This window comes from Anser brachyrhynchus (assembly GCF_964034855.1).
Source record: "Anser brachyrhynchus genome assembly, chromosome: Z".
In the NCBI taxonomy this organism is placed as follows: domain Eukaryota; kingdom Metazoa; phylum Chordata; class Aves; order Anseriformes; family Anatidae; genus Anser; species Anser brachyrhynchus.
The window spans coordinates 46195730-46222798 of NC_137697.1; the positions used below are offsets into that span (position 1 = coordinate 46195730).

Consider the following 27069-nt stretch of genomic DNA (forward strand, 5'->3'; position numbering starts at 1 on the left):
AACATGCTTTGGATGAATGTACTGACTGTAAAGCTCAGTATCATTTCTTTTTGCTTGTGTCAACGCAATTTTGTTTCAAAATGTGGAAGAAAATTGTTTACCTATGTCCATAAAATGGCAATTTTTGGATCAACAACTTTTCTTTTCTTTTCTTTTCTTTTCTTTTCTTTTCTTTTCTTTTCTTTTCTTTTCTTTTCTTTTCTTTTCTTTTCTTTTCTTTTCTTTTCTTTTCTTTTCTTTTCTTTTCTTTTCTTTTCTTTTCTTTTCTTTTCTTTTCTTTTCTTTTCTTTTCTTTTCTTTTCTTTTCTTTTCTTTTCTTTTCTTTTCTTTTCTTTTCTTTTCTTTTCTTTTCTTTTCTTTTCTTTTCTTTTCTCTTTTCTTTTCTTTTCTTTTCTTTTCTTTTCTTTTCTTTTCTTTTCTTTTCTTTTCTTTTCTTTTCTTTTCTTTTCTTTTCTTTTCTTTTCTTTTCTTTTCTTTTCTTTTCTTTTCTTTTCTTTTCTTTTCTTTTCTTTTCTTTTCTTTTCTTTTCTTTTCTTTTCTTTTCTTTTCTTTTCTTTTCTTTCTTTCTTTTCTTTTCTTTTCTTTTCTTTTCTTTTCTTTTCTTTTCTTTTCTTTTCTTTTCTTTTCTTTTCTTTTCTTTTCTTTTCTTTTCTTTTCTTTTCTTTTCTTTTCTTTTCTTTTCTTTTCTTTTCTTTTCTTTTCTTTTCTTTTCTTTTCTTTTCTTTTCTTTTCTTTTCTTTTCTTTATCCCTCAGTGGCGTGTATTCTGATCAACATATGGCATTAAGCATTTATTGAAGAATTGCTTATGTCTTGGGCAGAGTTTATGTATTACCTTCTTTAATTCAAGTAGATTTCTCTGATTTTTTTTGTGCATTGTTAAATATTATATCTAACAATCCTTAATCTCTTTATTCTAAACTCTACTCTTTGTAATTATTCCAATTATTTACACTTATTTCAGTTTCACTGGGATTATCCCTGTTGGTTAACCATAGGTTTTTCAGAAATGCAGAATGCACAACTTATCACATACTTAGTAACCAAATAATATGTCGGTTACTAATAATATTCCCTTAGTGCATATCTTCATTGTTGCATATTTGTGTAACTTTGCAAGAAGACAAACGATACTCATTCTTGAAGGAGACTTCTAAAAGATTTTAATTTTTTTAATTACTTATTTCACCAACATATTTATTTTATTGATAGTCCACCACTGAGGTAAATTAACAGTTGTGGGAAAAAAAAAAAAGTGGGAAATACCGCCTGATAAGCATTCGATATGTGCTGAAAATTGCCAATCTAAACAACTGTGTGACTGACTCAATAGTTTGCTACTGGAAGCTAGCAGCCCATCCAAAACCTTCTCAGGGCCCCCATGGAGGGCAGCCCACTCCCCCAGTCTACTGGCTCACTCTGGCTGGCCAGCTTTTTGGGACAGGGAGTTTAACCACCTCAGAATGGGCAGACATCTCCACCTGAGCTCTCTGTTGCTGCTGCAGTGCATGTAACAATGTGTTTCCTTTTGTTCTGGCAGAATTCCTGCTCGAATGAATCTCCTACAGCTTGCGTTTCTGCGAGCTGGAGGGTTGTAATACCCAGATTGCCAATTCTGCTGCAGAACAAGATGAGTTTGCTAGCACATTTCAGCTGCAGGCTCTTTCTTTGCCATCATCAAAGTCAGCAAAATGGTAGGGAGGGTCAAACAGAGGTGAGGCTTGCTTGCAGCCAAATTGTACTGATGTCCCCAGCTTCTTTCTTTGTCATGGAGGCAGTGCAGCCTGTCTATGACTAAGCTTAGAAGGCAAGGTTCAGTCAGCTTTTATTGTCTCTTTCAGTGTCAGCTGTACAAAGTAAATGGCAATTAAAAGACCTTCTCTGATCCTTCAGCTGGTAGCTTTCATTCGGAGTCCTACTCTCCTAACTTAATTGAAAGTGAAAATAGTATTTTTTCTTGCACGTTTCCATGTCCTGAGAGCTTACCCGCAGCTACAGTTTTGGACTGGGTCTCTCTTTCTACAAATGATAGGCTTTCAAAAACACTTGGTGAATTCTTTGCCTCTTTATTTCAGCTTACTCAAGAAATTGCATGCAGGCTTGCAGCAAATCCTACACAGTCATCCAGGGCAGGCTCTGTTCCCATGCTTCTTTGTGTGGAAAACATCCCTTTGTCAGAAGATCCTTAGTCTCGTTATCAGCAGTTCACACGTGGTACATGCAAACAGATACACATCCTTCAGCTGCCCTGACATTTGCTGGGAAAGTAACATAGTGTTGCACAAGCGATTTACACTTCTGTGTTCAGGACATAGTGTGTCTTCAGGCAATATAATGCATACACTATCTGGGAGTGTTGGTCTTCTGGACCTACTGTTCACAAATAATGAATACTTTTTGGCAGCTTGGTCTACAGCGATGATAAGATTGTGAAGTGTCATGTCCTAAGGGGCTTGAGGAAGACAAGTAGCAGAATAAAGACCCTGAGATCAAGAAAGGGAGATTTTAGCTTCCTCACAGGAGGGTTAAGGGAGATCCAGTGAAAGACAGACTTTCTTGGAGGGCAAAGGAGTTCAGGAGTGTTGGAAGATTGTCAGAGATGGCCTCCTCAAAGCACAAGAGGGGTCCACACCCTTAATCAGAAAAAGGAAGAGTCATAACAGGAAAACAGACTCCTAAACAGTGAGCTAGTTGGAGAGCTTCAGTGCAGAAGAGAAGTATGAGAGAGATCGAAAAGGCAAGACTCCTGCAAAGACATGCAGAAATACTGCTCTGGCACAAGGAGATGTGGTTAAGAAAGTGAAAGCTCAGACAGAGCTCAAACTAGCAAAAGATGTCACACATAGCAAGAAAGGCTCTTACAGGTACGTTAGCAAGTAGAAGTACAAGGAAGCTGTAGGTCTGCCACTGTATGGGGCTGGAAGTTTAATTTAAGATGCCTACAGGAAACTGCTCAGAACTACTCAGTCCTTTCCTTGGCTCAGTTCTCCTGGGGGAGACCAGCCCCCAAGTCTCTATGCTGAGAAACAATGACAAAAAAAAATAATTTGGAACTACCAATAGAGGAGAAAGGTTGAATTAGGAACCAAAAATTGAACATCTATTGATACTTCCTCCAATTTCATGGGAAATTCTGACCAGATATATCAAAAAATGAAAACAAAAATTGCTATGAGAACAATTAGACATGGGATCCCAGAGAAGTGGTGGACTTGTTGAAATTATTCAAGACTCAGTGTGACAGAGCTTGGATAACTTGATCTAAATCACTGCTTTCCGCAGAAGGTTGAACGGGGTGATTTCTAGAGTCGCCCTCTAACTTGAACCTTTCTATCATTGTTACGATCCTCTCAGGATCCACGTGCAGGATTACAAAGAATGAGAAACAAACAATCTGATTACAAACAGTCCATTACCACTAGGGGCCACTTCAGCAAACATGCATGTGTATCACAGAATCTCAGAATGGCTGAGGTTGGAAGGGACCTCTGGAGACCATCTTGTCCACCCCCCTGCCAAGCACGGTCCCCTTGAGCACAGTGCACAGGATGGCATCCAAGCAGGTTTTAAGTATCTCCAGGGAAGGAGACTCTACAGCCTCTCTGGGCAACCTGTTCCAGTAAAGAAGTGTTTTCTCAGATTCAGTCGGAACTTTCTGTGTTTCAGTTTGTGCGCACTGCCTCTTATCCTGTTTCTGGGCACAACTGAAAAGAGTCTGGCCTCATTCTCTAGACACCCTCCATTCAGGAGTTTACACATTGAGCAGATCCCCTCTCACTTTTCTTCTCCAGGCTAACCAGGCCCAGCTCTCTCAGCCTGTCCTCGTATGACAGGTGCTCCAGCCCCCTCATCATCTCCGTAGCCCTCCTCTGGACTCTCTCCAGATGCCCCATGTCCCTCTTGTACTGGGGAGCCCAGAACTGGACACAGTGCTCCAGGTGTGGCCTCACCAGGGCTGAGCAGAGGGGCAGGATCACCTCCCTGCTGGCTACACTTTCCCTAATGCAGCCCAGGACACCGCTGGCCTTCTCGGCCACAAGGGCGCATTGCTGGCTCATGTCCCCCAGGACTCCCATGTTCCTCTCTGCAGAGCTGCTCTCCAGCATGTCAACCCCCAGCCCGTGCTGGTGCTTGGGGTTGTTCCTCCCTAGGTGCAGGACCCTGCCTTTGTTAAACCTCTTGAGGTTGCTCTCCAACCTGGCAGCACAGCCCTCTGGGGTACCAGCCACTCCCAGATTTGTGTCATCCGCAAACTTGCCAAGGGTGCACTCTGTTCCATAACCAGGTCATTGATAGTTGAACAACTCTGGACCCAGTACTGACCCCTGGGGGACACCACTGGCTACAGGCCTCCAACCAGACTGCACCACTGATCACAACCCCCTGAGTTCTGCCATCCAGCCAGTTCTCAATCCACCTCACTGTCCACTCATCTAACTCACACTTCCTGAGTTTGCCTTTGAGCTTGCCTACTCATCCCTTTAGTTTCCTCTATATTTCACTTCTTCATGCTTCCCTCCCAGTCCTGTGCCCCTCAGTTACCATCCACATCAGATTCTGTAAAGAGTTTTTGTTCCCCAAAACACTGAAATTCTTATTCTGAATAATTTGCTCACAATGTTCAACCTTTGGCTTCTGGCAAGGGCTGTTGTCTTCTGTTCCAGGGGCAGTGAAAAAATACCTCTTCTTAATGATAAGATTTTGTTCCTGTTTCTGGTGTTTGCAGCTACTCAGCATATGCCTTCTAGAACAAGATGTGATAACTTCTTCATGGCTCCCACTTGAGTTATTTCTACTTTATGGCTGTGTTGTTTTGGTACATCTGTCTCTGCATTTTGGAAAGCTTTTGTGCTACTACATGGAAAGAGCTAGGCAAGCATTTATACCTCAGTTCCAGGAAATTTAGTCCTCAAACCTCTCTCTCAAATGTTTTGGCATGTCTCCTGACATTTGAGGTCTTAGTGAGGAAAATGTGAATTTCCATCCTGACCCAGAATTATATCCAACTAATCTCTACTTTTTTTCCATTATTGAATATTTGCTTATCTAAGATGCACTGGAGCCAACTGAGGGGGTTCACCTAACAGCACTAGTGTACTTATCTTACATACAGGAAAAGGCTGTGCTGCCACAAACCTGCTGATGCTCACCCAACAACTGTTTTTAGTCCCAGTAGACTGAGTCAATGTAAGGTGCAAGGTCCTGCATCTGGGCTGGTGCAATGCCAGGCACAAATAGAGGCTGGGCGGTGAATAGACTGGGAGCAGCCCTGAGGAGAAGGACCTGGGGGTGGTGGTTGACAAGAAACTCACCATGAGCCAGCACTGTGCGCTTGCAGCCCAGAAAGCCAACCGTATCCTGACTGCATCAAAAGCAGCGTGGCCAGCAGGGCTGGGGAGGTGATTGTCCCCCTCTGCTCTGCTCTTGTGAGACCCCACCAGGAGCACTGCATTCAGCTCTGGGGCCCCCAACACAAGAAGGACATGGACGTATTAGAACAAGTGCAGAGGAGGGCCATGAGGATGCTCAGAGGACTGGAGCACCTCTCCTATGGAGACAGGCTGAGGGCATTGGGGATGTCCAGCCTGGAGAAGAGAAGGCTCCAGGCAGACCTTATAGCGGCCTTCCAGTACCTAAAGGGGGCCTATGGGAAAGCTGGGGAGGGACTTTGTGTCGGGGGTGTGGTGATAGGACAAGGGGCAATGGTTTTAAACCAAAAAGGTGTAGATTTAGATTTGATATAAGAAGAAAATCTTTACCCTGAGGGTGGTGAGACATTGGCACAGGTTGCCCAGAGAAGCTGTGGATGCCCCATCCCTGGAGGTGTTCAAGGCCAGGCTGGATGGGGCTTTGGGCAACCTGGTCTGGTGGGAGGTGTCCCTGCCCATGGCAGGGGGTGTGTGGAATTAGATGGTCTTTAAGGTCCCTTCCAACCCAAACCTTTCTACGTTTTTGTGATTCTCCGATCCACATCAGGTATGATTCCAGGCTCTGTGTCTGCCTCTTGCACATACCTTGCCACTGAAATTTTTGTGGCAAAATAGTTTCACAGGCCAGCCTCCATTACCAGGGCTGATACCCAGTATGCTCCAGCTAACTCCTCTTCCCATAGCTCCAAGCCCTGGAGCTCTCTGAGCTCTCTGTCCAAGTTCTCCCAGGACACACACAAGTTCCAGTAATCCTAATTACTTTTTGGCTGATACAAGAAATACAGAGGGAAAAAAAAAAAAAAAAAGGCAATCTGTACACATTGGCTTGCCTTTGTGCCCTTGTTGCAAAGGAACCTTAAGGTTTAGATTAGATGCTTCTAAAGAGCCCAGCCTTCCTCCTCTCCCCTTTGCTTCCTGAAAGTACCCTTTCTCTCTCCTTCTTCCAGCCATTTTTCTGCACCCAGTCTTTTCTCATTTTTGATGTGACTGAAGAGAGAACCCTTCTTGGATTGCCACTCATCTCCTTGTCAGGAGCCTCCCAGATCAGACCTGTCAGATGTTCAAAATCCATCACCACCTCATCCTTAGCTCACTTGTCACCCTGCCGAGTTTCAGATTGGAACAATTAGTTTGCCTTGAGTCGTTGCCAATTATTTTGCTGCTGTATGATTAAATGGACTGTAATTGAATAGCTGATCACCAGGATTTAATGACCCTCCACTGTTAAATCTAGCCAAGTTAAAGATTTTTTTCCCTTCTGTCACCTCCCAGGGGACTCTAGCTGAATCCGGAAGCAAAAGGTCACAGAGGAGACAAGCAAACACAATGAGAACAGAATTTGCAATGTGATATAAAATACTATACAGAGTCCCTAATATTAAACAGGATTTATGCAGAGTGGCTCACAGGTTGTTTTGCACGCACACATGCACACATTGGTAAGAAAAGAGCATAGTGGACTTGTGTGTAAGAACTATGCATTCTTTCCCGATCAAGAAAACCCTGTTATTTAGTATACAATCCAGTTAGATTGAAACATACTCTTAAATATGTAATTATACACTCAGAAAAATGGATTTTTTGTCTATGACTAATATTCTTATACTAATAACTATCTGTTTCCCCAAAACCATCTCCCAGAACCTAGACATGTTATCTGTTTGTAAGTTGAAAAATAAAATAAAATAAAATAAAATAAAATAAAATAAAATAAAATAAAATAAAATAAAATAAAATAAAATAAAATAAAAAGACAGTAAAAAAAAAGCATAGTTTGTTTTTAATGTGCCTATAGCAAGTTTTCTTTAATGTATCAGATGTTGGAGCTGTTACAAAATTAGATTTTTTTTAAAGTCTTGGACTACAGCATTGTGGATAACTATCCCACAGTCTGAACCAGCACACTCGAACACATCAGGAATGTGTGTTAATGGCCCAGTGTCTTGTTTAGAAAAGAAACCACGGTGCCCTTATAGTACATTCTGCTAAGCAAAGCTTTCAGCAAATGTTTGTGCGCTCTCAGCATCAGCACTGATGTGACTGACTTTTACAGTTGCAGGGTAGTTCTGATCTATTAACTCAGGCGTGCATGTGAAGCAGCCTCTCCTACATTCCTTGATACTGCAAAGAGCCAACCAATGATTCATCCAGCTGAAGACCTCTTTATGAGAAAACTGAATCACTGAAGCTCTACTATGTTCAAAATAGTGAAGAAAAAGATGCTATCATTCATTCATACCTACGTATAGTAGGTACTGCTAACACATGTAATGGCATGTTCCTTGCTCTGAAATATTCCCTGCTCAAAAGACAGAGTTTTTCAGAGTGTACCATGTTGATTACACTGTGAAGGTCCTGGACCAGCAAGATAAATACAAATCATACTTCTTTGTATTGTTACTGATTTGGTGCTGTTACTGATCTTTGTAGGTTCATAAGTGGCTTTACCAAGATTGACAGGACTGTTCCTGGGCTTAGGTTTTTTCTCAAGGCTTCAGCATAATATGCTAACAAGAGAAAAAAATCTGAAAAAAAGAAAAAAAAAAAGAAAGAAAAAAAAAAAGCATACACATTAAAACCAAATTTGATCTAGGCAATGAAATGACCATGAAAATAAGATATCTAGGTAATGAAACATTGAATCTAGGTAAGGTACACTGGATGAATTTACAGAAAACCATTCCATGAACAAACGAAACACAACAGTGTTTTCCCGCATGTAAGCTCCAGTAGTGGGATAAACCAGTGGGATAAGCTTAAGCAGCTGGAGAGATACTGGCACTGACGTTCTCTTCCTTGTCAATGCACATATTTTCACAAATCTCATGAGAACATCATTGTCACGTTTGGTTGAAATTAGCAAAACAGTTTGGAGGTCATGCAGACCATCTTCACAGAAGTACCAAGACCTACTTAGAGCAGGTCCAGTACACCTGCAGGTGCTTCTGTCTGCATGCATAGATCAATTTTTGTTAATTACAGTTATTCAGGTGCAGATAAAAACATTATTGGATTTAAAGTAATCTCTAGGTAAACCTGGGTAGGATTCAGAAATCTTGTTTTGTTTCTTCAGAAGGTGATTATGTTCACATCCATCTGTGCAAAAGAAATATGATTCCCTCCTGCAGACAGCTGGTAAATATCATGTAGGCTCCCCTCAGCTGCAGAATCCCTGGCTGATCCAGTTATCTTTGTTTCGTTGTTATTCTCTCTGGCAGCAGGAGCCCTTAGCAGTCCTTACTTTGGGCCCTAAGTGGGAGGTAGAGTGCGAGGCACTCAGCCACAGCACCCCCAGGCATATCCTCATCTCCATTTCACCAGGGACCAGCACTGGGAACCTGAGCACAACACTTCATTTGTGGTCTGCTGGCTTCTTCTCCACATTTTTTGTCTCTCTTGTCTATTCAGCCTGTAATCTTTTCAAAGGCTGGGACTGTCTCTGACTGTCTAGACACACAGGACCTGTTACAATGGGACATTGATTTCTGATGGGGTCTCCATCTGCTTACTGTATTGCAAATGACTACTGCTAACTTTAAAAGAGCTACATTTCAGCATCAGGGTTCAGCAGCAATAAGAACACTTGGACTTTGTTACAAAGTTAAATAATGCCTCATACTAGTGAAGAGAGAAATAATTTATTTCAAAATCAAAGTTTGTAGGCTAGCAGTGAATTATGTGGCTTTCATGCTTGGCTAGTCATGTATGCTCTTGTTTCTTTCCCTGCTATCTGCTAAAGCTAACTTGAAATGTCTGACAAGTTGCTTAGTTTTTCTGTGCAGTATCTGCTATACATATTGTTATTTTTAGCACTGTTTCTGTTGTTCTTATTGCTGCAGCATCTGAACATCCCAAAACAGCTGAAGAATGTGCCTATGACACATGAATGTTATTAGACCCATTTTACAGGCAGAAATATAAAGGCATGAAGTAATTCATCCATAATCATGTAAAAAATACATTGCACTGCTTGGAACTGCAGAACTCCAGAGCCCTTGTGTAATCCTTCATCTTGGGTCTAGCCTTTCTACAATGCTAGATTTTATTTCAAAACCTCCAGGAAGCCTCTCAAGATCTCTTGTTTCTCCTTGACATATGAAAAATATGAAGTGTGATTAGTCCCTAGAGCATTTTTGAAGTTTACAAAACCACTGGCACCTGAAACCTATTCCCAGAATTGCATCTTATGTCTGATTTTTCACCTCCTTTGATTCTGTTTACGTAGACAACAAGAAGATTTTGAGAAGATGCAGCTTCCTTTAAAAATATTCCTTTCTCCCCCACCTAACAAAGTAAAGGAGAGAGACAGGACAGACAGAATGATTGGCACAGGGTAAATTAATAGGAAGAGATAGCTCTCTGTCCCTTTATAGGTTAACAGCTGCAATACCATCACAGGCTCCAAGAAGACAGAAATAATGTGTCTGTGGTCATTGTTCAGCCTTGGCAAGCAACTCTGGAGATTCAGTGTTAGCAGCTATTGATACCAAGAGCAACGCTGTCTTCCTGCTTTTGTGAGAGTACCCTTTGGATTACCCAGGGTGCTCTGCAGTTGTGCTTTTGAAACATGCCTGGCTCACAAGTCATCCCAACCCAGAGAAAAAAAAAAAATCAGCAAAGCCTGCTATGCAGAGCAGCGTCTGAATAGCCAACAGCCAATTTGCCAGCACAACAATTCTGCATTGAGCCGATTGCTAGATATGAATATCCCTTTCAGGGACAGCTTCCCAAATGAGGGAAATCCAGAAGCTGGCTTTTGAAAGTGAAATTCCCTGGGAATTCAGCATAAGGCTTTGCCTGGCAACACTCCCACCCAAGAACCAACAAAAAGCAACTGGCTCTAATCCTTCTCCTTATGTATTTTGGCAGCTTTCTTCCATTTAAAAAGAAAATAAAAATAAAAATCCATCTTGCTCCCATATTGGAAAGAGTCCAAGATACACACATTGGGAGTACAGGAACTGGCATTTAAAGTCCTCCTGATGCTTTTTATGCTGGGTCTTTGATCACACAGAAGAAGGCAGTGCCTTTTGCCTTTTACAGTCTTAAAACAAAAAGTTGCTCTTGGAAGCTGTCTGTAATGCAATTTGGTGCTCAGCTTTCCTGATTAAACTGTTCTAAATAGTGCCATAAAACAAAAAACACCATAATAATCCTGATTCTGGCCTCCCTTATGTCTCTTCTGAACCATGAATTTAGTGAAGATTAAAACAAATGTGAGCCCTTCATTTTCTTTTGTTGTTTGTGTGACCATTGAACAGTTTTTATAAGATGTTATTTTTTAAAAGCAGCAACTGTTAGTGGGTTCAAGACTGTGCTGAGATACAAGCACACATGCTTTTAATGTCATAAGTGCTATTGCTTTTCAGATAAGATGAAGTCTGAGATAAAGCTGTGGGGAAGATATAGTGTGAGACGATGGCCAAAAGCCATTTATGCCACTTCTGCCCTTCAGGCATGCTGCCTGCAGACAGGCATATCAGAAAATCTGATCCAAGATGTTTATAAACTCTGCTGCTATGTCTGGATCTGCTCTAAGTGATGTGTTGTCTCTGTCAGGCATTTAGTCATGCAGAGTGTTAGCTCCTACTATTTGTAGAGGTCTTGTATTCACTAGTACAATTTGACCTTTATATGAGAGCAAAAATAAGAGAATGCAGTTGTTCAAGTGATGGATAGTAAAGATATTACAAATTGACATTTAAAATAGGTATCTTTCTCATGTAGAAAATATCAGGCCTTGCATTTCATCATCAGATATCACATCTTAATTTGGATGTTAGGGAAAAGTCACATCTTACCAACATGAAATAATTTTATTGATTCCAGCAGCATTTTAAGAACAGAAACCAACAGATATACCCAGAAGAGAAATGCTAAGTTGTCCAGCTTTAAAAGCCAGTTTTTCAGATGGTGTAATCACCTAGAATCGGTGGAAAAATCTCAGGTTTACACCTACAGAGTGTGCAGCGACTGTGGAATTTGAGAACTCTGGAAATAGCAAATTAGAACTACAAAGCACTGAAGGGAAATGTATGCTCTAACAGGTCTATCAGACAAGGATCAGTGAAGCAAAATCCAGTGCTCCTTTTAAATAGAAGCTGGCAACATATGAGATCTTGTCTAGCAGATTTTAATACTCTGACATGAAAGGCTAAGCTGAACAGATAAACCATGGTCATTTCTGCCAACATCTCCAGCCAGGCTGAGTATTTCCTGTGCTGGGCTGATGGAGCTGGCATTGCTCAGGAAGGTGGGTTGATGGAGCACTATGCTGCTATGTCGTCCTTAGCAATGCAATTTTTGTTAAACAAAAGACAATTGGGCAAATGTGATAAAAAAGGTGTAACCAGGAGAAGTAGCAGAACTAAGCTTACATGAAGATACCAGTAAAGATTCCACAGTCTGGAAGATGCTCTCATCTTCATCAACCTAATCCACCTCTGCCCAAAGTGGAGGATAGAGATAACAACTCTGCCTCAGGGGACACTTGGCTGTGGAGAACCTCCAGGGATGCCTGGGACCAAGCTCTCATGGCCACAGCCATGTGAGCTTGTGCTCAGTACCTTGCTCCTCTTGAGCACTGAGAGCCCAGCTCCTGTCCACAGAGAAAAGTGAAGTAAAGAGAACTGGTTTTCTGCAATTTTGTAGTTCTGCATTACTAACCACTCTTTCACTGAGGTGATTATCCTTAACACGGACCCACACAGCCTACAGTGTCATAGTGAGTCTAACTTCAGCAACACCTGGCTCTGCTTGACCTGGTCATCATAGAAGAGCAAGAAAAGCCCACAGACTGCACAAAGGTGATCTTGCAGGCAGGAATAGGATGGGACACAACACAACCCTGCAGCTAGCCCCTGTCCTAGATGGCAGAGCTGGTGGGATATACAGATAGAGGGACACTTCTGTTGAAAGACAGTCTGGGGAGGTGCCTTCAGAGAGCGCTGTGCTGTCAGCACATACAGGTGCAGCCACTGAAAAACTGTCCCAGCAGAAAACAAGGGGTCCTACCACCTGAAATCCTTGTCAGCATCCTTCATTTGAATGAAACGTGTAGCTTTCCTCTGTGGTTTCCTCTTTCTCGGTAACCATTGACTTCTTTCAGGTTAAACTTGGTTCTTCAAGTTTTCTTTAGCCATTTCACTTAACAGACTAATTGGTTGGAAGTGTTTTGGAGCCAAATCAAACAGCAAAGAAATGAAGTTCATAGGCAAAGAGTACAATTTTGGTCTGCAGCTCTTTTGTTCTTCTGATACACTGCATTAAACATTGCTGAAAACTGACTCCACTGTCCCAGTGTTGTAAGGCTCAAAGCCTCAGAAAGTCCATAGGGCACTGCTGAGTGAGTAGTGACTCTTGTCAAGCTGATGATGGTTAGATACAGCTCAGTTTGTGTCTTGATCTCTAAGACAAGGAGCTCTTTTTAAGAGGTAACATTGACCAGAGCAGGAGCTGATCTTTCGATCTCCCCTTGGGAAGAAGTAAATGCATCAACAGTGAGGTTGTTCAGGGCAACAGGCAACAAGAAAATCTACTGATATTCCATGACATGTCTAGGTAACCAGACAGCAAATAATGCATGGCATTTTACTGCAGCAAGTCATGGTCCGGTCTAGATCTCTGTGTATGCTATGCAGTTTAGAGATGGCAGAATTTCCAACCTGGAAAGAAAAAAGTACTCTGCTTCTGCCCAGTAGTACTGGTTTTCCAGAGAGCAGGCAGTTTTAATGGCACTTTTGCTCCCAAACCTGCCAACTTTTTGTCCTCTATACCTTCTTTTCTACAGTAAAAATATTTTTGATAAAACAGCACTAGACAAATAGCATATTCTGAGATCTGACCCTGTCCTTCTCCAGTTGCATTGTGCTGGTTTTCATACTCTGCAGCATCCAGAAATGCACTGTAATGTTGGCTTCACTGTACTGCAAGTGCAGCCCTTACTCTGCAACACGAATATTTCAGTGACGGTCTTGGAACAAAATCTGGTTTCACTTCTGCAGGTGCAAATCTGGAAGTTGCATCTGTCTAGCAAAATTTGGCTGCAGACTAAGCTGAAGCACCTCAGAATAGATCGTGTGGTATTACTTTCTAACCACAAGTCAGCAGTAATGGAATGATGTTTCACAATATTTGTCAAAGTAAGACATCCAGCAAAACTTGTCATAGGTATCAGAGACTGCATGTTTAGGGTGAAACAGTTCTCAAACTACAGCCAGTAATAAAGATTCAGCTGTTTTTTTACCACAGTACTGAACTGCTGTGGGGGATCAGTACACTTTGGTTAGTGTACCGTACCTGGATAATTATACCCAAGGTCTCAGATTTCATTATTAATCCTCTGTGCTGTGCCTGCCTGATGCTGGTCTTTTATTGAGAAACTGTTTTTCAAGACTCTGGTGTGTGTCCTGTCTCAACCTCGGCACAGGCTCAGGTGTATCTTGCTTTCAGTCTCTAGCTACCAGAGGTTTCTTCTTACATGGGAAGGGCAGGAGAAGAGGACATGTGTCTTGTCTCAGCTGCCACCATTGACAGCCCAGTGTGGTCACTACAGGCAAAGCTAAAATATTGGCCACGTGCAGAATGGCACAGGCACATGCTCTGGTCTCCTTCTCCCTCAATGTGCCCCGTAGAGACATTCAGCTTTAGCCCTTCCAGTGATGGAGAAATTCTCTGAGACATAAGGAAGACATTAATCAACGCAACAATGCCTTATTCACTTGGCAGAGGTTCTAAGAAAGGAAATTAAGATACACTTCCATTTACTCTGTGGCATGGTAGCCCAAAGCTACTGGTTGCCAAAAGGTCAGAAGTTGCCGTGCTCTGTGTTAATAACCATGTCAGATGCTTATACCTGCAGTAAATGCAAAGTAATGCCTAATATCTTCTGTCAGCAAAAAAGAAGTGAGGTCTTTCATTCACTGCAAAATGCAATGGAAAGAGCATGCACACTGACAGCTGGTGCTGCATAGCTGATGTATGGTACCCAAAGTAAGAATAATACCGACAATCTCATGAGCCTGCATTAAAGAGAGAGAAAGAGGAAAATGATCATATTATGAAAATCCTCATGATATTAGAACTTCAGAAGGATACAGTAAAGATGGCTCAACTTCACAATAAATAAATAAGTGTTTCCTGTTTTGGACAGCTATAGATGTTGAAGGCCTGGATAAAGACAGCGTACAAGAGAGCAGCTTGACATGCTGGTGAGCCCCATGCTATCATGGACATGATTCCTGCATGTCTTTCTTTCTGGCAGACAAGGAGGAATCTGTCACACCATTTCTCTGGGAACAAAGCTATAAGGGATAAACCTACAAATGTTGTGCCATGCACAGCCCTCTTTTCCTTGCTTAGTAAGAGCTCCTCTCTTTTCTGAGAAGCTGTGCTCCATGCCCTGGCATTTGTGATGTTTCAAGGTCAAAACAGAAACTGTCCAGCCTCAGATTTTTGGAGTGATGAGACCTTAGTCATGAGAGAGTGGAGGTACATGAGTCAGCACAGGATCACCTAACTGTCCCCTTTGCTTTTCTTATCTCTTTTTTTTTTTTTTTTAAAACACAAAATGCTAACCACTTAATCCTGAAGTTGAAGTAAGAATTGTCTCTCTTGCTGTGTCTGGTAGAGCCACACTCAGTATGGAAATGCCTGGACGTCTATTACTCCCTGGTAGAGTTTTTGCAGGAATCTTAATCTCAGCTAGCTCTGCCGCAGCGCAGGAGCAGTCAGAGCACTAGGCACACCGCTCAACGACAGATGGCAACTTCCATCTCAGGAGCAACAACTTCAAGCTGTTCTTAAAGCCACTTCAGCTCAGTTGCTTATAACCGTCTGATGAAATCCACACCATGGAAGGTAATCTCAGAAAAAGCACTGAAGTCATTTTGTCTCCTGTATTTCAGGCCAGACTAGTACTTTGATTTGCATTTAACAAGCCATTGGACTGTCCCACCTGCAAGAGAAAGCAGAGGCCATCTCTAAGCCATTCTCAGCCTCAAGGGCACCCAGCAGCTGGAGCAAATGTCCTGGGATATACCCATGCACCCAGATCCCATTGCAAAGATGTTTTTGTGTGCTGGATGTCCTGTACTTATTTTTGGTAGGAGACCCATCGTAGGATGTACTGTGCTCCAAAAGAATTAATTCTAGCCCCCCTCCCTGTGCCTCCTTCTGACCTTTAGCCAGGCTATTTTTGCAGTGGATTTCTTTACTTCACTGGCTGTGAAAAAGCAGCAGCATAATGTAGTGATTTCAGGCAAAGGGACCTTTGTGGAGTTACACTGAGCTTTTGAAGTGAGGATACCTTAATGTTCCTTTCACTCTATTAATAATCTTCTCCATTTTGTACTCTTGTAAGTCTGCTTTCTGTTGGGATTGCAGCTTTGGCAGCTGTAGGTGAACCAGATAGGGACACTTCTCAGTAGCCCCCCTTCCAGTTCAGACAGGGTGCTTAAAAGCTCAAGGATCCAGCTTCCTTCCTGAAGTTAAACTCAAGGATACCAAATGGAAGTGGGGACGACAGGGCTCTGTCTGTGTCTTCCATGGACATGTGTTGGAGTAGTCCCAGAGCCACTGCTTGAGACCAGGTGCCATGCCAGCACCCGGTAAGGTCCCTTGCACACAGACCTTTGCCAATGCAGTTTGTACACAGAGGAATCAGCTTGCCCAGAGCCATGCAGACACAGCCACATCACCTCTGCAGGACAGCGATGCCTTTGCCAAGACACCTCAGTGAATTCCAGATGTGAATCCTCTACACTTGCCTCTGTCATTTTTGCTGCAGTCCAGCTACATGGGCTGGCCTCCTGTTTGTTTTTCTTAATCTTTTTTTTTTTTTTTCCTGTAGAAATTCCTGAAACTCTTCCAAGAGTTGAGCAAAATGCTGTCTTGCAGAACTGCCAGCATACCAGGTAGAGACAATCTTGGGAGATCAAACAATCCTTAGGGCTTCCTGCCGGCAACTGCTTCTGAGAGCAGCTTGTAAAAATCAGTGCTGATGACTATGAACACGACCCCTAGTCTTGCTTTGGTCCCAGTCCAAGCCCAGAATCTTTGCCTACACCCAATCCAGATCCAGCCTGACATTTGCAGAGTATCCCAATCTTCTCATCTGCACAACGTGATAATTGGGGTGCTTATAAAGGAGCAAGAAACCGATACCATTTTTGAAGAACAGTCCTTTTCCTTGAAATCAGAAAAATAACTCCCTTCAGGATTTCAGAATGTGAAAACTTGGATGAGCACTAACATTCACACAGAATAACATTTTTAATATCCTTGTTTAGGGCCAAACACTGATCCATTTGCTCAGTTTTCAGACAGGCTGCTTATTCCTTGGCATAGCCTCTCTGCTTCGCAAGTACCTGGCAGAGCAGCCCATCAGCCAGAACCTGGCACTCCTTCTGCAGGCAACAGGATGCAGAGGGGAGAGAAATGTGATTTCGTGATCTCCAGTTCCACTGGCAGCTCAGCAGAGCCAGCCTGGAAGAGAAGAGCAAATAAGCAAGAGCCAGCATAGGGGCAAGAGCTGATCATTTTTTTTCCCCCAGAGCGAAGTGAACAAGCTCATGACAGCATTGTTTCTTACTAGGGACTGTTAGCAACACCTTCTTACATATGCATGTATTTAACATTGATTGGTCCTGGAGATCATTAATTTTGGTGTCCTCCTGTCCCATTCATGAGCAAGCCAAATCCTTACTGGCAGGAATCTAGAGCTCCTCTTGATCCTCCCACTTGATCACTGGAGTTGCTGATACTGATAAGAAAGAATAATGTTCATACCACTTCTCCCAGTGGGAATTTCAGTAAAAAGCTTCCCTCTATACTTGAGACAGTTCCCATAACTAATTCCCTCTGCCGTATTTAGGCACTTCCTCATTTATTTATTTTTTATTCGCTGTGGTATTAAGAGTACACATTCACCTTTTTTTTTTTTCTTTTTTAATAAAAGGGAAACTTTGAAGTGATGCTGTGCTCTCATTGATGCAGCACTGCTAGATTTGGGTTTTTCTCTTTTGTCTATTATTTTGCAGCCCCCAGAGAGGAAGCACACAGGAGTCATTCTGGTCCACAGCAGCCAACCTGAAACCCAAAGATACACCAAGGGAACAAGACACTGCTGCTTTCTCCCTGCTGCTGAGGGGCCTCATTACTGCTGGCCTGCAGCTAGCTAGAGGAAACTTCACTTCCTTCTGCCTGACTGGCAAATGGAAGTGTTGGAGCACTGACCTCCTCCTCGCTGCTTCCTGAAGCAGCGCTGTCCTTCTGAGGCCCCAGCTCGGCTCCTGCTCCTGCGGGCGAGCAGGCAGCCTTCATCACATCTTGAACCCAACATCTGCCCAGCCCGCGCATTGTTCGGATGATGCATCCTTTTCCCCTTGCCCTGCTTCCACCCGCACTTGCCTCTGTCCTCCTCAAGGTTTGCCTCATTTCCTTTTCCTTTTCCTGCTCAAGGCACCCATTGAAATGGAGCAGAAGAGGAAAAGAGATGTCTTGTGCAAATAGGCATGGAGGTGGGTCACTGTTCAGGGGCTTTCCTCTTCCAAGCACTGGGACTTTTCAGCTGGGACGCAGTCAGGTTATAAATCTGTTACTGGACATGTTCATGGCAGTGTAAGTGATCAACAAATTAGCACTGTTTAATTTCTTAATTTCTTAATTTTCTGTTGCATCTGTTGGGCACCATCCCATTCTCAGAAAAGAGGGTAGGGCTTTTCTTTTTTTCCTTTAGTTTTCTTTCTTTTTTTTTCTTTTTTTTTTTTTTCCCTTTGGAGCTCTCCAAGCAATACAGCCGTGCTGCATCCATGCTCTGGCACTGGGCCGTGCAGACCGCACAGGGAGGGGAGGTCGGGGCTGGGGCAAGCTCCAAATTTCTGCACGGTGCCAGATGAGGCAGATGTGCAAGTGCCTTGGCAGAGCTAGCCCACCAGCACTCTCGGTGTGCAGAGAGCTCATCCTGGTGAGCAGGACGGCTGGGACGTGGCTTTGGCTGAGCAACCAGGCAGCTCCATGCTGGGAGCAACGAGTCAATGAGTCAACGAGTCCCGTGCCAGAGGTGATGAGCAGCACCCGTGGACATTCATGGACATGACAAGAAGGTGCCCCAGTGGATCCTAACCAGGGTTGTGCCAGGGTGCACTCTTCTCCCTGTCATCTTCCACATCTCACCCTAGAAATCACCTGAGCTGTATCAATGTTTTTCTATTTCAGTTAATGGGAGTTCTTCACATTTGCAGCAGAATAGCTCTGATTTCCATCTCTGCAACAAAGGTCAAAATCAGACCTATGTCCTGATTCCTTAGGGATTTTTTCCATGTCTTTTACAGCTGTTGGCCACTTCATTAACTTTTAAGCAAGCACAAGAGTGTTTTCATTGACTGCGGGGGCTGTCCTAGTTGAAGTAAGATGACAAGCAGAGGCTTTGGCTTTGAAAAAAAAAAAAAAGGGTCTAAAAGCTATAAGACTAGAAGTCTGTTAAAATGCAATTTACTTTACTGGGCTACCTTCTTTATTTGTATTTATGAGGCTTTTTATCTGGTGGGTGACATTTGGCAAGCCACTTCATCTGCCTTGCTCCCTTTTAGCCTGTATTAACCTCCCCTGTCTATTTTTAGACCCAAAAGAGTCTGCAATGCCGGTGGTTGCTCAGACATTGTCTCCAGCCTGCAATACAGAGTAATAACGTATAGGTGAAAATGTTCGGGCAGGACCTGGACGTGGCCGCAAAATACAAATCTGCTACTTCACCTGTGTAAAATGTAACCTGTATTTTCCTCATCTGCTCTGCCCGGCAGACCTGCCAGGGTCTTTCTTCCTGAAATGGTGAGTAAAGCGAGTACTTTTCTGTGGTCGAAGGCTGTCAGATGGAACACTGTTAAGTGTTTGGTTGATTGATTAAAGGTGCATTACTACAGTGAAACAGCTTATTTATTATAAAGCAGAATAATATTCCTAGTTCAGTGCAAAGGGATGTGGAAAATTACTTGTTTTGGGACCCTATCCTAGATGTTTGCCCAGGGGGGCTGAGCTATGGTATCAGTCTTGCAATGTGTACCCAGCAGCACACAGACCTGAAGGCTTTAGCTAATGTCAGGGTAGAAATCAATGAAGACCAGTCTAATAAGTGCCCATACATACAGCTGTTGTGGTGATAACCAGCAGGCACTTGACACGAAATAAGCAGCGGCCACGGCAAGCTGACAAAACAGTTAGACTTCCTTAACACAGAAGTTATGAGATAAACTATGAGTTATGAAGGGAAAAAAAAAAAAAAAAAAGATCTTGTATGAATGCACAGATGAAAGAGACAGTAGCATTAAGCTGTGGCATATTAAAATGCCATGTGGGTGAGACAGGCTAGCGGCAAGCTAGATCCTGCTGAAATGACTCCTTACACTTAAAGAACTGCCCCAGCTCATCTCCTGTCTCTGCCCACTTCTGCTGTTGTTGTTATTTCCTGGTGTAAAACTAGGCAAGTTGTTTAACTACAAGGTATCTAAGTTACCTAGCCTAGGAGTGGACACGTGTGGTACTTTCTGCCATCCTTCCTCTTGCCTCTAGAGACCAGGGACCTTCATTTTGTCATGCATCTTATGAGTCCTAGCAAAACGGAGCCCTAAGCTTACTTGTGTTTTCAGATATTGGTGTTACAGAAATAACTGTGACTGGATTTTGTTTGCTTTTGTCTTTGTGCCTAAATCTTCTGCTCTCATCCAAGTAGGGGATGCTTGTATCACTCTGGCTGCTTGCATGCTGCATCAAGGTATTTCAGCTGTGTTAGGGAAAGATTTCTTGCATTAGCACAAGCTGTCAAAGTGGGAGCTTTGAAGTGGGTCTGAGTAAGGAGTCTCAGCCCAGCATCAAAGTGGACAGCAAGAGCTTAAAGGGTAAGTCCAAGCAAATATGGGGTTTTCACTGTCTATTTTTTTTATTTTTTATTTATTTATTTATTTATTTAATGCTCTGGCAGAGGTCTATTCTGTGAGCTATCACATTTTCCACAGTGTCTGAGTACACGTAGTAAGAACATATCTTTCCCGTCATTTAACCAACAAAGGTTGGCAAACTGTACGTGCAACAAAAAGCACAGGAGCAGCAGCATGCAGATGAAGCTGGCACTCTGCTGCAGGAAGCTGCAGAAGCAAAAGGGCCCCTTTTGTTCCCCGGGAAGACTGAAGGACTGGCTTTCTTCTCCCTTCTCTCCCTTCTGTCCTGTTTTCTTTGTGATGCATATTTTTATGCCTGTGGTTAAGGAACACCCAACAAAATCAAGTCACCGAGCAGGCATGCACCAGCAACCCTCATTTCTAAATCTCTCCTTCTCTCTGTAGGATCTGTTTCTGCTGTAGCTGCTCAAGTTCTGCTGAGGAAGCTCTGTACTGTGCTGAAAATCTGTTACAAATGGGAAAGGCTCTCTCTTCCATGAGGAAGATGGGCCGTGGATTTTGCAATTTGGTGAGGACACTTCTAGGGCACTGCTCTCCTCAGGGTGTGGAATTTCTGATGGAGTGGTTGGAAAGCTAAAGAAAAGGCTTGTCTAGACCAAGACAAAAGGTGTGATGTTAGTGCACTGAGACACACATGCTCCAACATGTTTAAGAGATCTTTCAATGCACGCAACAGCTAGAGGAAAGTCCATATGCTAATCACATTGCACTTAAGTCCATTTTTGCTAAGTCGTTTCTATTGAATTGCAAAACCTCAGGTATTTGGCATTTGCTTGAAAGTCACTAGAGGCAGGAGTTAGGTGACTTTGTGACACACTCCCACACCCCCATGCCCACCTCTCACAGCCTTGCTGAGACAAGGTACGTGCGTGGAGGTGCCTGGCAGGTTTTTGAGGTCGTAGCGCCTCGGGACTGCGAGCAGGCCTCCAGACCCGGCTGCTAGACAGAACAGTTCGGTTCACGTGCCCTGGGGTGCTTGAAGCACTGCTGGAGATCAAGGGATTCACCCTGCACCTCTGCTAACAGCAGAGCAGCACACACGCCAGCTCCCATCTCCCTCCCAGGCGGAGCTGAGCAGTCCATACACAGCTTTTAATCTGATTATCAAAAATTGAAGTTGCCACCTTTCGCCTGCTTTGCAGGACATACTGAAACAGAGATGCAATTGCTCAGGCAAGGGAGCCACGTACAGCCCAAATCCAGGTGGGCAGCCAGTCGAACTCACCCCTGCCCCCCTTTACAAAGGGCTGTTTGACTTGCACCAGCCTGTGGGAGGGCAGCCACAGCCCATGGAGATGGCTGCTGAAGCGGGTCAGGGTCCTGGTGAAGCAGGAGCTGAGAGGAGACAGCAGAAGTGAGCACTGAGGGGGAAAAACAAGAAAAAGAAAGCAAGTTAGTAACCCGTGAACGGGGTTTTTATTTGCAACACACTTAAAGCAATTCCCTGCTCCACCTCATGGTAGCAGTGCTGCATCCCTTTTTGGGCACAATTCCCGGCTCGTAGGCCAGCAGTGGAAATAGTGAAATCTACAAAGTGGCAGGCTGGGAGAAAGATCGTCTCTGTTGAGACAAGATGAACGTGGCAGGTAGTTTCCAATAGGTGGGAAGGGGAGGTGGGGAGAATAACCCTGCACAGCTGGAGGTGAGGAACTCCAATGATGGCAGTGAATCCGGTGGGAGACCTGAAGGAAACCTCCCCACAAGAGTGAGGCACCGGGAGGGGTGGTGGGGCCTCTCTCAAGGGGCCTTTTCAAGAGCAGCTCAGGCAAACATCTGTGGGGAATAATCCAGATACAGCTGAGTCTGCCTTGTGCCCCGCAAGTGGACTTGATGGACTCCTGCTGTCTGTCCTGAAGGTAAGGTGACGTTTGTTAAGGTGACGTTTTACTTAGGACCATTCACTAGGGTTAGTTTGGTGGTTGCAGTCAGATATCCCCTTCCTTCCCCCACCAACCCCACCTGTTGGGTACCGTTGGGAATGCAGTGCAACGTGGAGCACGCGGCTGTTTTAGCAGTCACAGGGCTGCTTTCTTCGCGCTTGTGGAGATGGATCCTCACCCTTAAATTCATCCTTGAATTCTTCACATCTTTTTCATGCAGTGCCAGAGGGAGGGAGGCTGGGGCTGTCCATCCCTCTAGAAAATCCTGCTCTGTCTATGTGACAAAATAAGAGTAAGACTTAATTGTGCGTTAGCCTCCCAGTTCCAAATAAACATATTTTTCTTTTTATCTGGGGGTGTGGAGGGGTGGTGATCAGTCCTTCCTTCCAAGGATACAGATGAGCACTGTGGCCTGGACATAAAGACCCAGAGAACCTTTTTGCAGTCACCTAACCCAGGATGCAGTGGCATCTATTCCCAAGGGCTGGGAGCTGCTGTCCTGAAATGGAACAGCCTCCAGAGCAACGAAACAACTACGCAGGCTGAACATGTTCAAGCTTCTCATCGTGTCATTACACTGGTATTTAATGGTGACTCACCAGCAGCATGGCAGTGATGATGGCAGCTGCATTAATGCCTGTGGCTTCTATCACCCACCAGCACAAATATTTTTACCATTGTTGTCTTGTAAATAATGTTTAAAACATCTGAGCTCTGTCTAGAGAAGCAGCTGTCTCCTTGCAGGTCTCTGCTGTGGAAAGCACACTAAGTTTCCCCAGTTTGATGTACTGAGCTTATCAAATGGAGATAATATTTCTGACTTCTCCCCTCAGTAACTCTTTAATGCTTGAGGCTCCTCTCACAAGTTTCATTTCTGCACGCCCTGTGAGGAGGCAGGCAGGCAACTGCAGCGATTCTTGTACGCATGCTGATACCTTATTAAAAGTCATGCCTTCCTAAAAAGCAGACGTAGCACCACAGTGCCTAAGTGCAGAACGCCCTTGATGTTGTTGTTTGGCTTTCCTGCTCACATTCCTTGCTCATTCCAGCACATCACACTTCATCTAGTCAGGTCTGGAGCATGGGGACCATATCACTCTTTTTCTTCTCTGAAAGGCCGTTTCAGAAACTGTTTGCCCAGGCCAAAAATAACAATAAATGCTTGAGTGTCTCTCCCCGGTGAAGAGAAGCATATGGAGCAGCTGAGTGCATGACCCTCCGAGCATCACCTCTCTGGTAAACCCCAGCAGGTCATGAGCTGCTTTAAGTTCACCCATAAAATATTTTAGGTCCTAGATGAAGCTGTATGGTTTCTCCCAAGGAAGTCTGAAGCCACAATCTCCCTGTCTGCTGCCAGCCAGTGAAGCTGAGCTGAGTATGTAGGTCCTATAACTCACAGTGCCTCAGTGTCTGAGTAACTCATGGGGAAGTTTCCTCAGAGCCTGATAGTGATAGGGGTTGCACCTCCGTATGGGGTTTACATGGCAAGGTTTTTGGTAGCCGGGGTCTTCCGGGGTGGCCTCTGAGAAGAGTCCAGAAGTCCAAAAGGTCCTCACTGACCTTTTGCAAATCAGGACTTGAGTTGCCTAAGCCACTAGACCATCTTCTTCTCTTTCTTCAGCACACAGCACGGATCATTTACTTCACTGTTATTAATTCATTATGGATTATGAACCCACCCAGAAGTGGCAGAGATTGATTCTTCTCCTTTTTCCAGTGAAGAGAATTTACAACAAGAGAAAAAGAATGGATAAAAAGTTTTGTAGTGTTTTTTTTCTTCTTCTTCGTTCTTTCTTATCTTTCTTTTTCTTTCTTTCTTTCTTTCTTTCTTTCTTTCTTTCTTTCTTTCTTTCTTTCTTTCTTTCTTTCTTTCTTTCTCTCTCTCTCTCTCTCTCTCTTTCTCTCTTTCTCTCTCTCTTTCTCTCTTTCTCTCTTTCTCTCTTTCTCTCTTTCTTTCTCTCTTTCTTTCTCTCTTTCTCTCTTTCTCTCTTTCCTTTCATCCTTCCTTCTGTCCTTCTTTCTTTTTCTTTCTTTCTGAAAAGAAGTTTAAGTGGAAGAACATTTTTAAAGGATATTCATTTCTGCTGGAGACAATCTGGTTTTGATGATCAAAATGTCAATTTCAAAATAAAACATCTCATTTTCTATGTGAAGTCAGTTTCAGTTCTCATTCTTACCAGTCCAAAGTGTGAAGGGCTTTTCATGTTTGTTTTCCTCAACTACAACAAAACAATTTTTAACTTGTCTCCAAAACTGCTGGGGGGGAGGTGAAGAACCCATATCCACTGCAGCTGCTCTAGTGGCAGCACCGTCTGGCTTTTTGCACCTGTCTGTTTTATGGCATTATGAATATATGAGTATGACGGCCCCAGATCCCAGTGGGAGCTGATCAGGATGAAATACTGAGCGTCCTGATCGGCAGCGGGTGCCTCCCATCGGGGCCCATTCTGCAACCAGGCAGGCAGTGATGCAAGCAGTGGAGAATCATTATTTTTTTTTAATTTTTTATTTATTTTTTTATTTCTTAATGATGAACTTGTAACACAGAGGCTGGGAGAGTGGTTCTTTACAATAGTGCCAGCAAAAAGACCTAGGGTGTAAAAATCTGCTTTGTGCTCCTTTGGTCTGTGTTTTATAAACAAAACAAAACAAAACAAAGCATCTTCAGTCATGGAAATTTCTTCTTGGTTTTGCAAAAGCAACACCACCACACACTGGTGGTTGGGATTGTGGTAAAACAGCATGAGACAGGCAGAACAACGTGCACATGTGGTTTTGCTGTGCTGATAGAGACAGTAGGGAGCAAACACACACAAGGGAGAGTATCTTTGCTGCAAATGAGTTGCTGGGAGTTTTGTTCTGGGAGTTAGTAAGTTGATTTCAGAGTGAACCTGATTCTCACGTATAGTCCGTTCCCCCCTTTTACCCTCATCATGGTATAGAGCCAAAGAGATCCTCAGTACAAGTGGGGATTGCACTGACCTGGAATGAGGAACCAGCCAAAGGATTTGAGCATAGTGATAATGTTTCCAGTTCCGTCATCTTTACCCTGAAGCTCTTTCAAAGTGGAGCCAGTTTCACTTAGCTTACTAATACCCTTCATCAGATGTCTCCTGGTGGGTGCTAGGACCTCCAAAATTAGCCACCGCAAGGAGAAAAGCTGAGAGAGAGAGAGATAGACAGACAGACAGACAGAAAGAAGAAAAGCAAAATTCTGTTCCCATTAATTGCAGAGAAAAAGAGATTGAAATATCTAAATTCCAGTGACAGTGAAAAGAAACAGCCAGTGCTACTTATTAAGCTAATACTTGTTAGCTGATGAGCTGTTCCCAGAATCTTCCAAGTCCCATTCTGTCATCCTATTTATGTTCTCTACCTTGTACTTCTTGCATTGCCCAAAAATCCAAAAATGTTTACTGAAAGTAGGGAAAAGAAAATGGGCCCGAGATACTGAAAGGCTATTAAGAAAAGATTTTTAAAAGTCTGAGTTTCAATTTCTGCTTTGGGTGTGATAATTCGATATCTTTCACCAGCCCAGGAGGTTTGCAATCTTTTCCTCAAAACAAAACAAAACAAAACAAAACAAACAAACAAACAAAAACAACCAACCGACCAAAAAAAAAAAAAAAGAAAGAAAGAAAAAAAACAGAAAAAAAGAAAAGCTCCAACTCAGAGACTGAGTAGCTCAGAGCAAGACAGATGGTGTTCACTGCCATTGTAGTTACTAATATGCTGTCAAGCCTAAAAATGGTAAACAGCTTCAACATCAAGGCCAGCAGGATTTTTTGCTAAACCTCTGGATGCAGAACAAAGTAAGCCAAGACCGGTGTCCTGCTTTCTGTCACCGGGCTGCTACCCAGCCTCTGTCCACTGGGGCAGGACCCCACCATTGCCACAATTCACATGTGGTGGAGATGTGACTCTTTCACCGTTTCATTCCTACTGATTTTTTTTTGGACCATGAATGCGAAGCTTATCATTCCAGATCAAGAAAATCATTCGTCCTTCGCTCCAGACTCAGAAAGCCTTCAAGTCACAGATTAATGGTACAGCTCAAGGCAATGCAGGGGAGTGTTTCTGGCATTCAGCTGGCCCCTGTGGGTGTGCAGAGCCAGACCTCTGCTTTCTCATTGATCACGGTCAGAGAACAAGACCTACCCTGATGGGGAGGCCTGGATCTTTGGCCAGGTGAAGGACAAATCCAACAAACCTCAGAGAACTGCCAAACAGAAAGGGGGGAGGGGGTGGAATTGGACCTGGCAAGGGGTCAGATTTGGATAGCCCTGTGTTGGCAGGGGGTCTCCAAAGAGACATGCTCTTTGCAGTGTTCAGCAGCTCATAGACTGTGCAAAACCAAGAGGTGAAAGGAGTGAAGATTTAAGGGAAGGAGAATAAACTTTGTATTCCTTTTATTTGTCTTCTGGAAATTATGCATGTATCACCTAACATTTACCTGCATTCCTTGTGTAGGTTTGCCCTTCTCCAGCTCTGTGCTCTATCACGGCAGGAACAGAGAGTACAGTATAAATATCCTGCTGTCCGGCCTTGCAGGTCTGTGCTGTGATGAAGGTTGTACAGCCAGTAAGTGTCTGTAATGTAGGAAAGGCTGGGTTAATAGGACCGAGAACCCTCACTTTAGATTAAAAGCTCTTCAGGCAGCAAGTGTCTCTTCGTTCAAGTGTGTGAAGAAGCCATCTCGAGGTATTGTTTGGGACCTTGAGGTAATGCTGCTATAAAGATAAGGGGTGACTTATTTTCTAGTTCCTCCCTGTCTAAACAAACAGTAGGGGAATGCACAAGGAAACCTCCC

General features: G+C 43.5%; 1 long non-coding RNA gene across 1 annotated transcript in view; it reads right to left on the reverse strand.

Moving 5' to 3' along the window:
• Nucleotides 1-134: 134 nt before the first annotated feature.
• LOC308185327 overlaps nt 135-27069 on the reverse strand; it is a 41236-nt gene continuing 14301 nt past the window's right edge. Inside the window, exon 3 of the long non-coding RNA XR_013943292.1 lies at nt 135-26848. This is a non-coding gene — a long non-coding RNA (uncharacterized lncRNA). The remainder of the gene's footprint in view (nt 26849-27069) is intronic.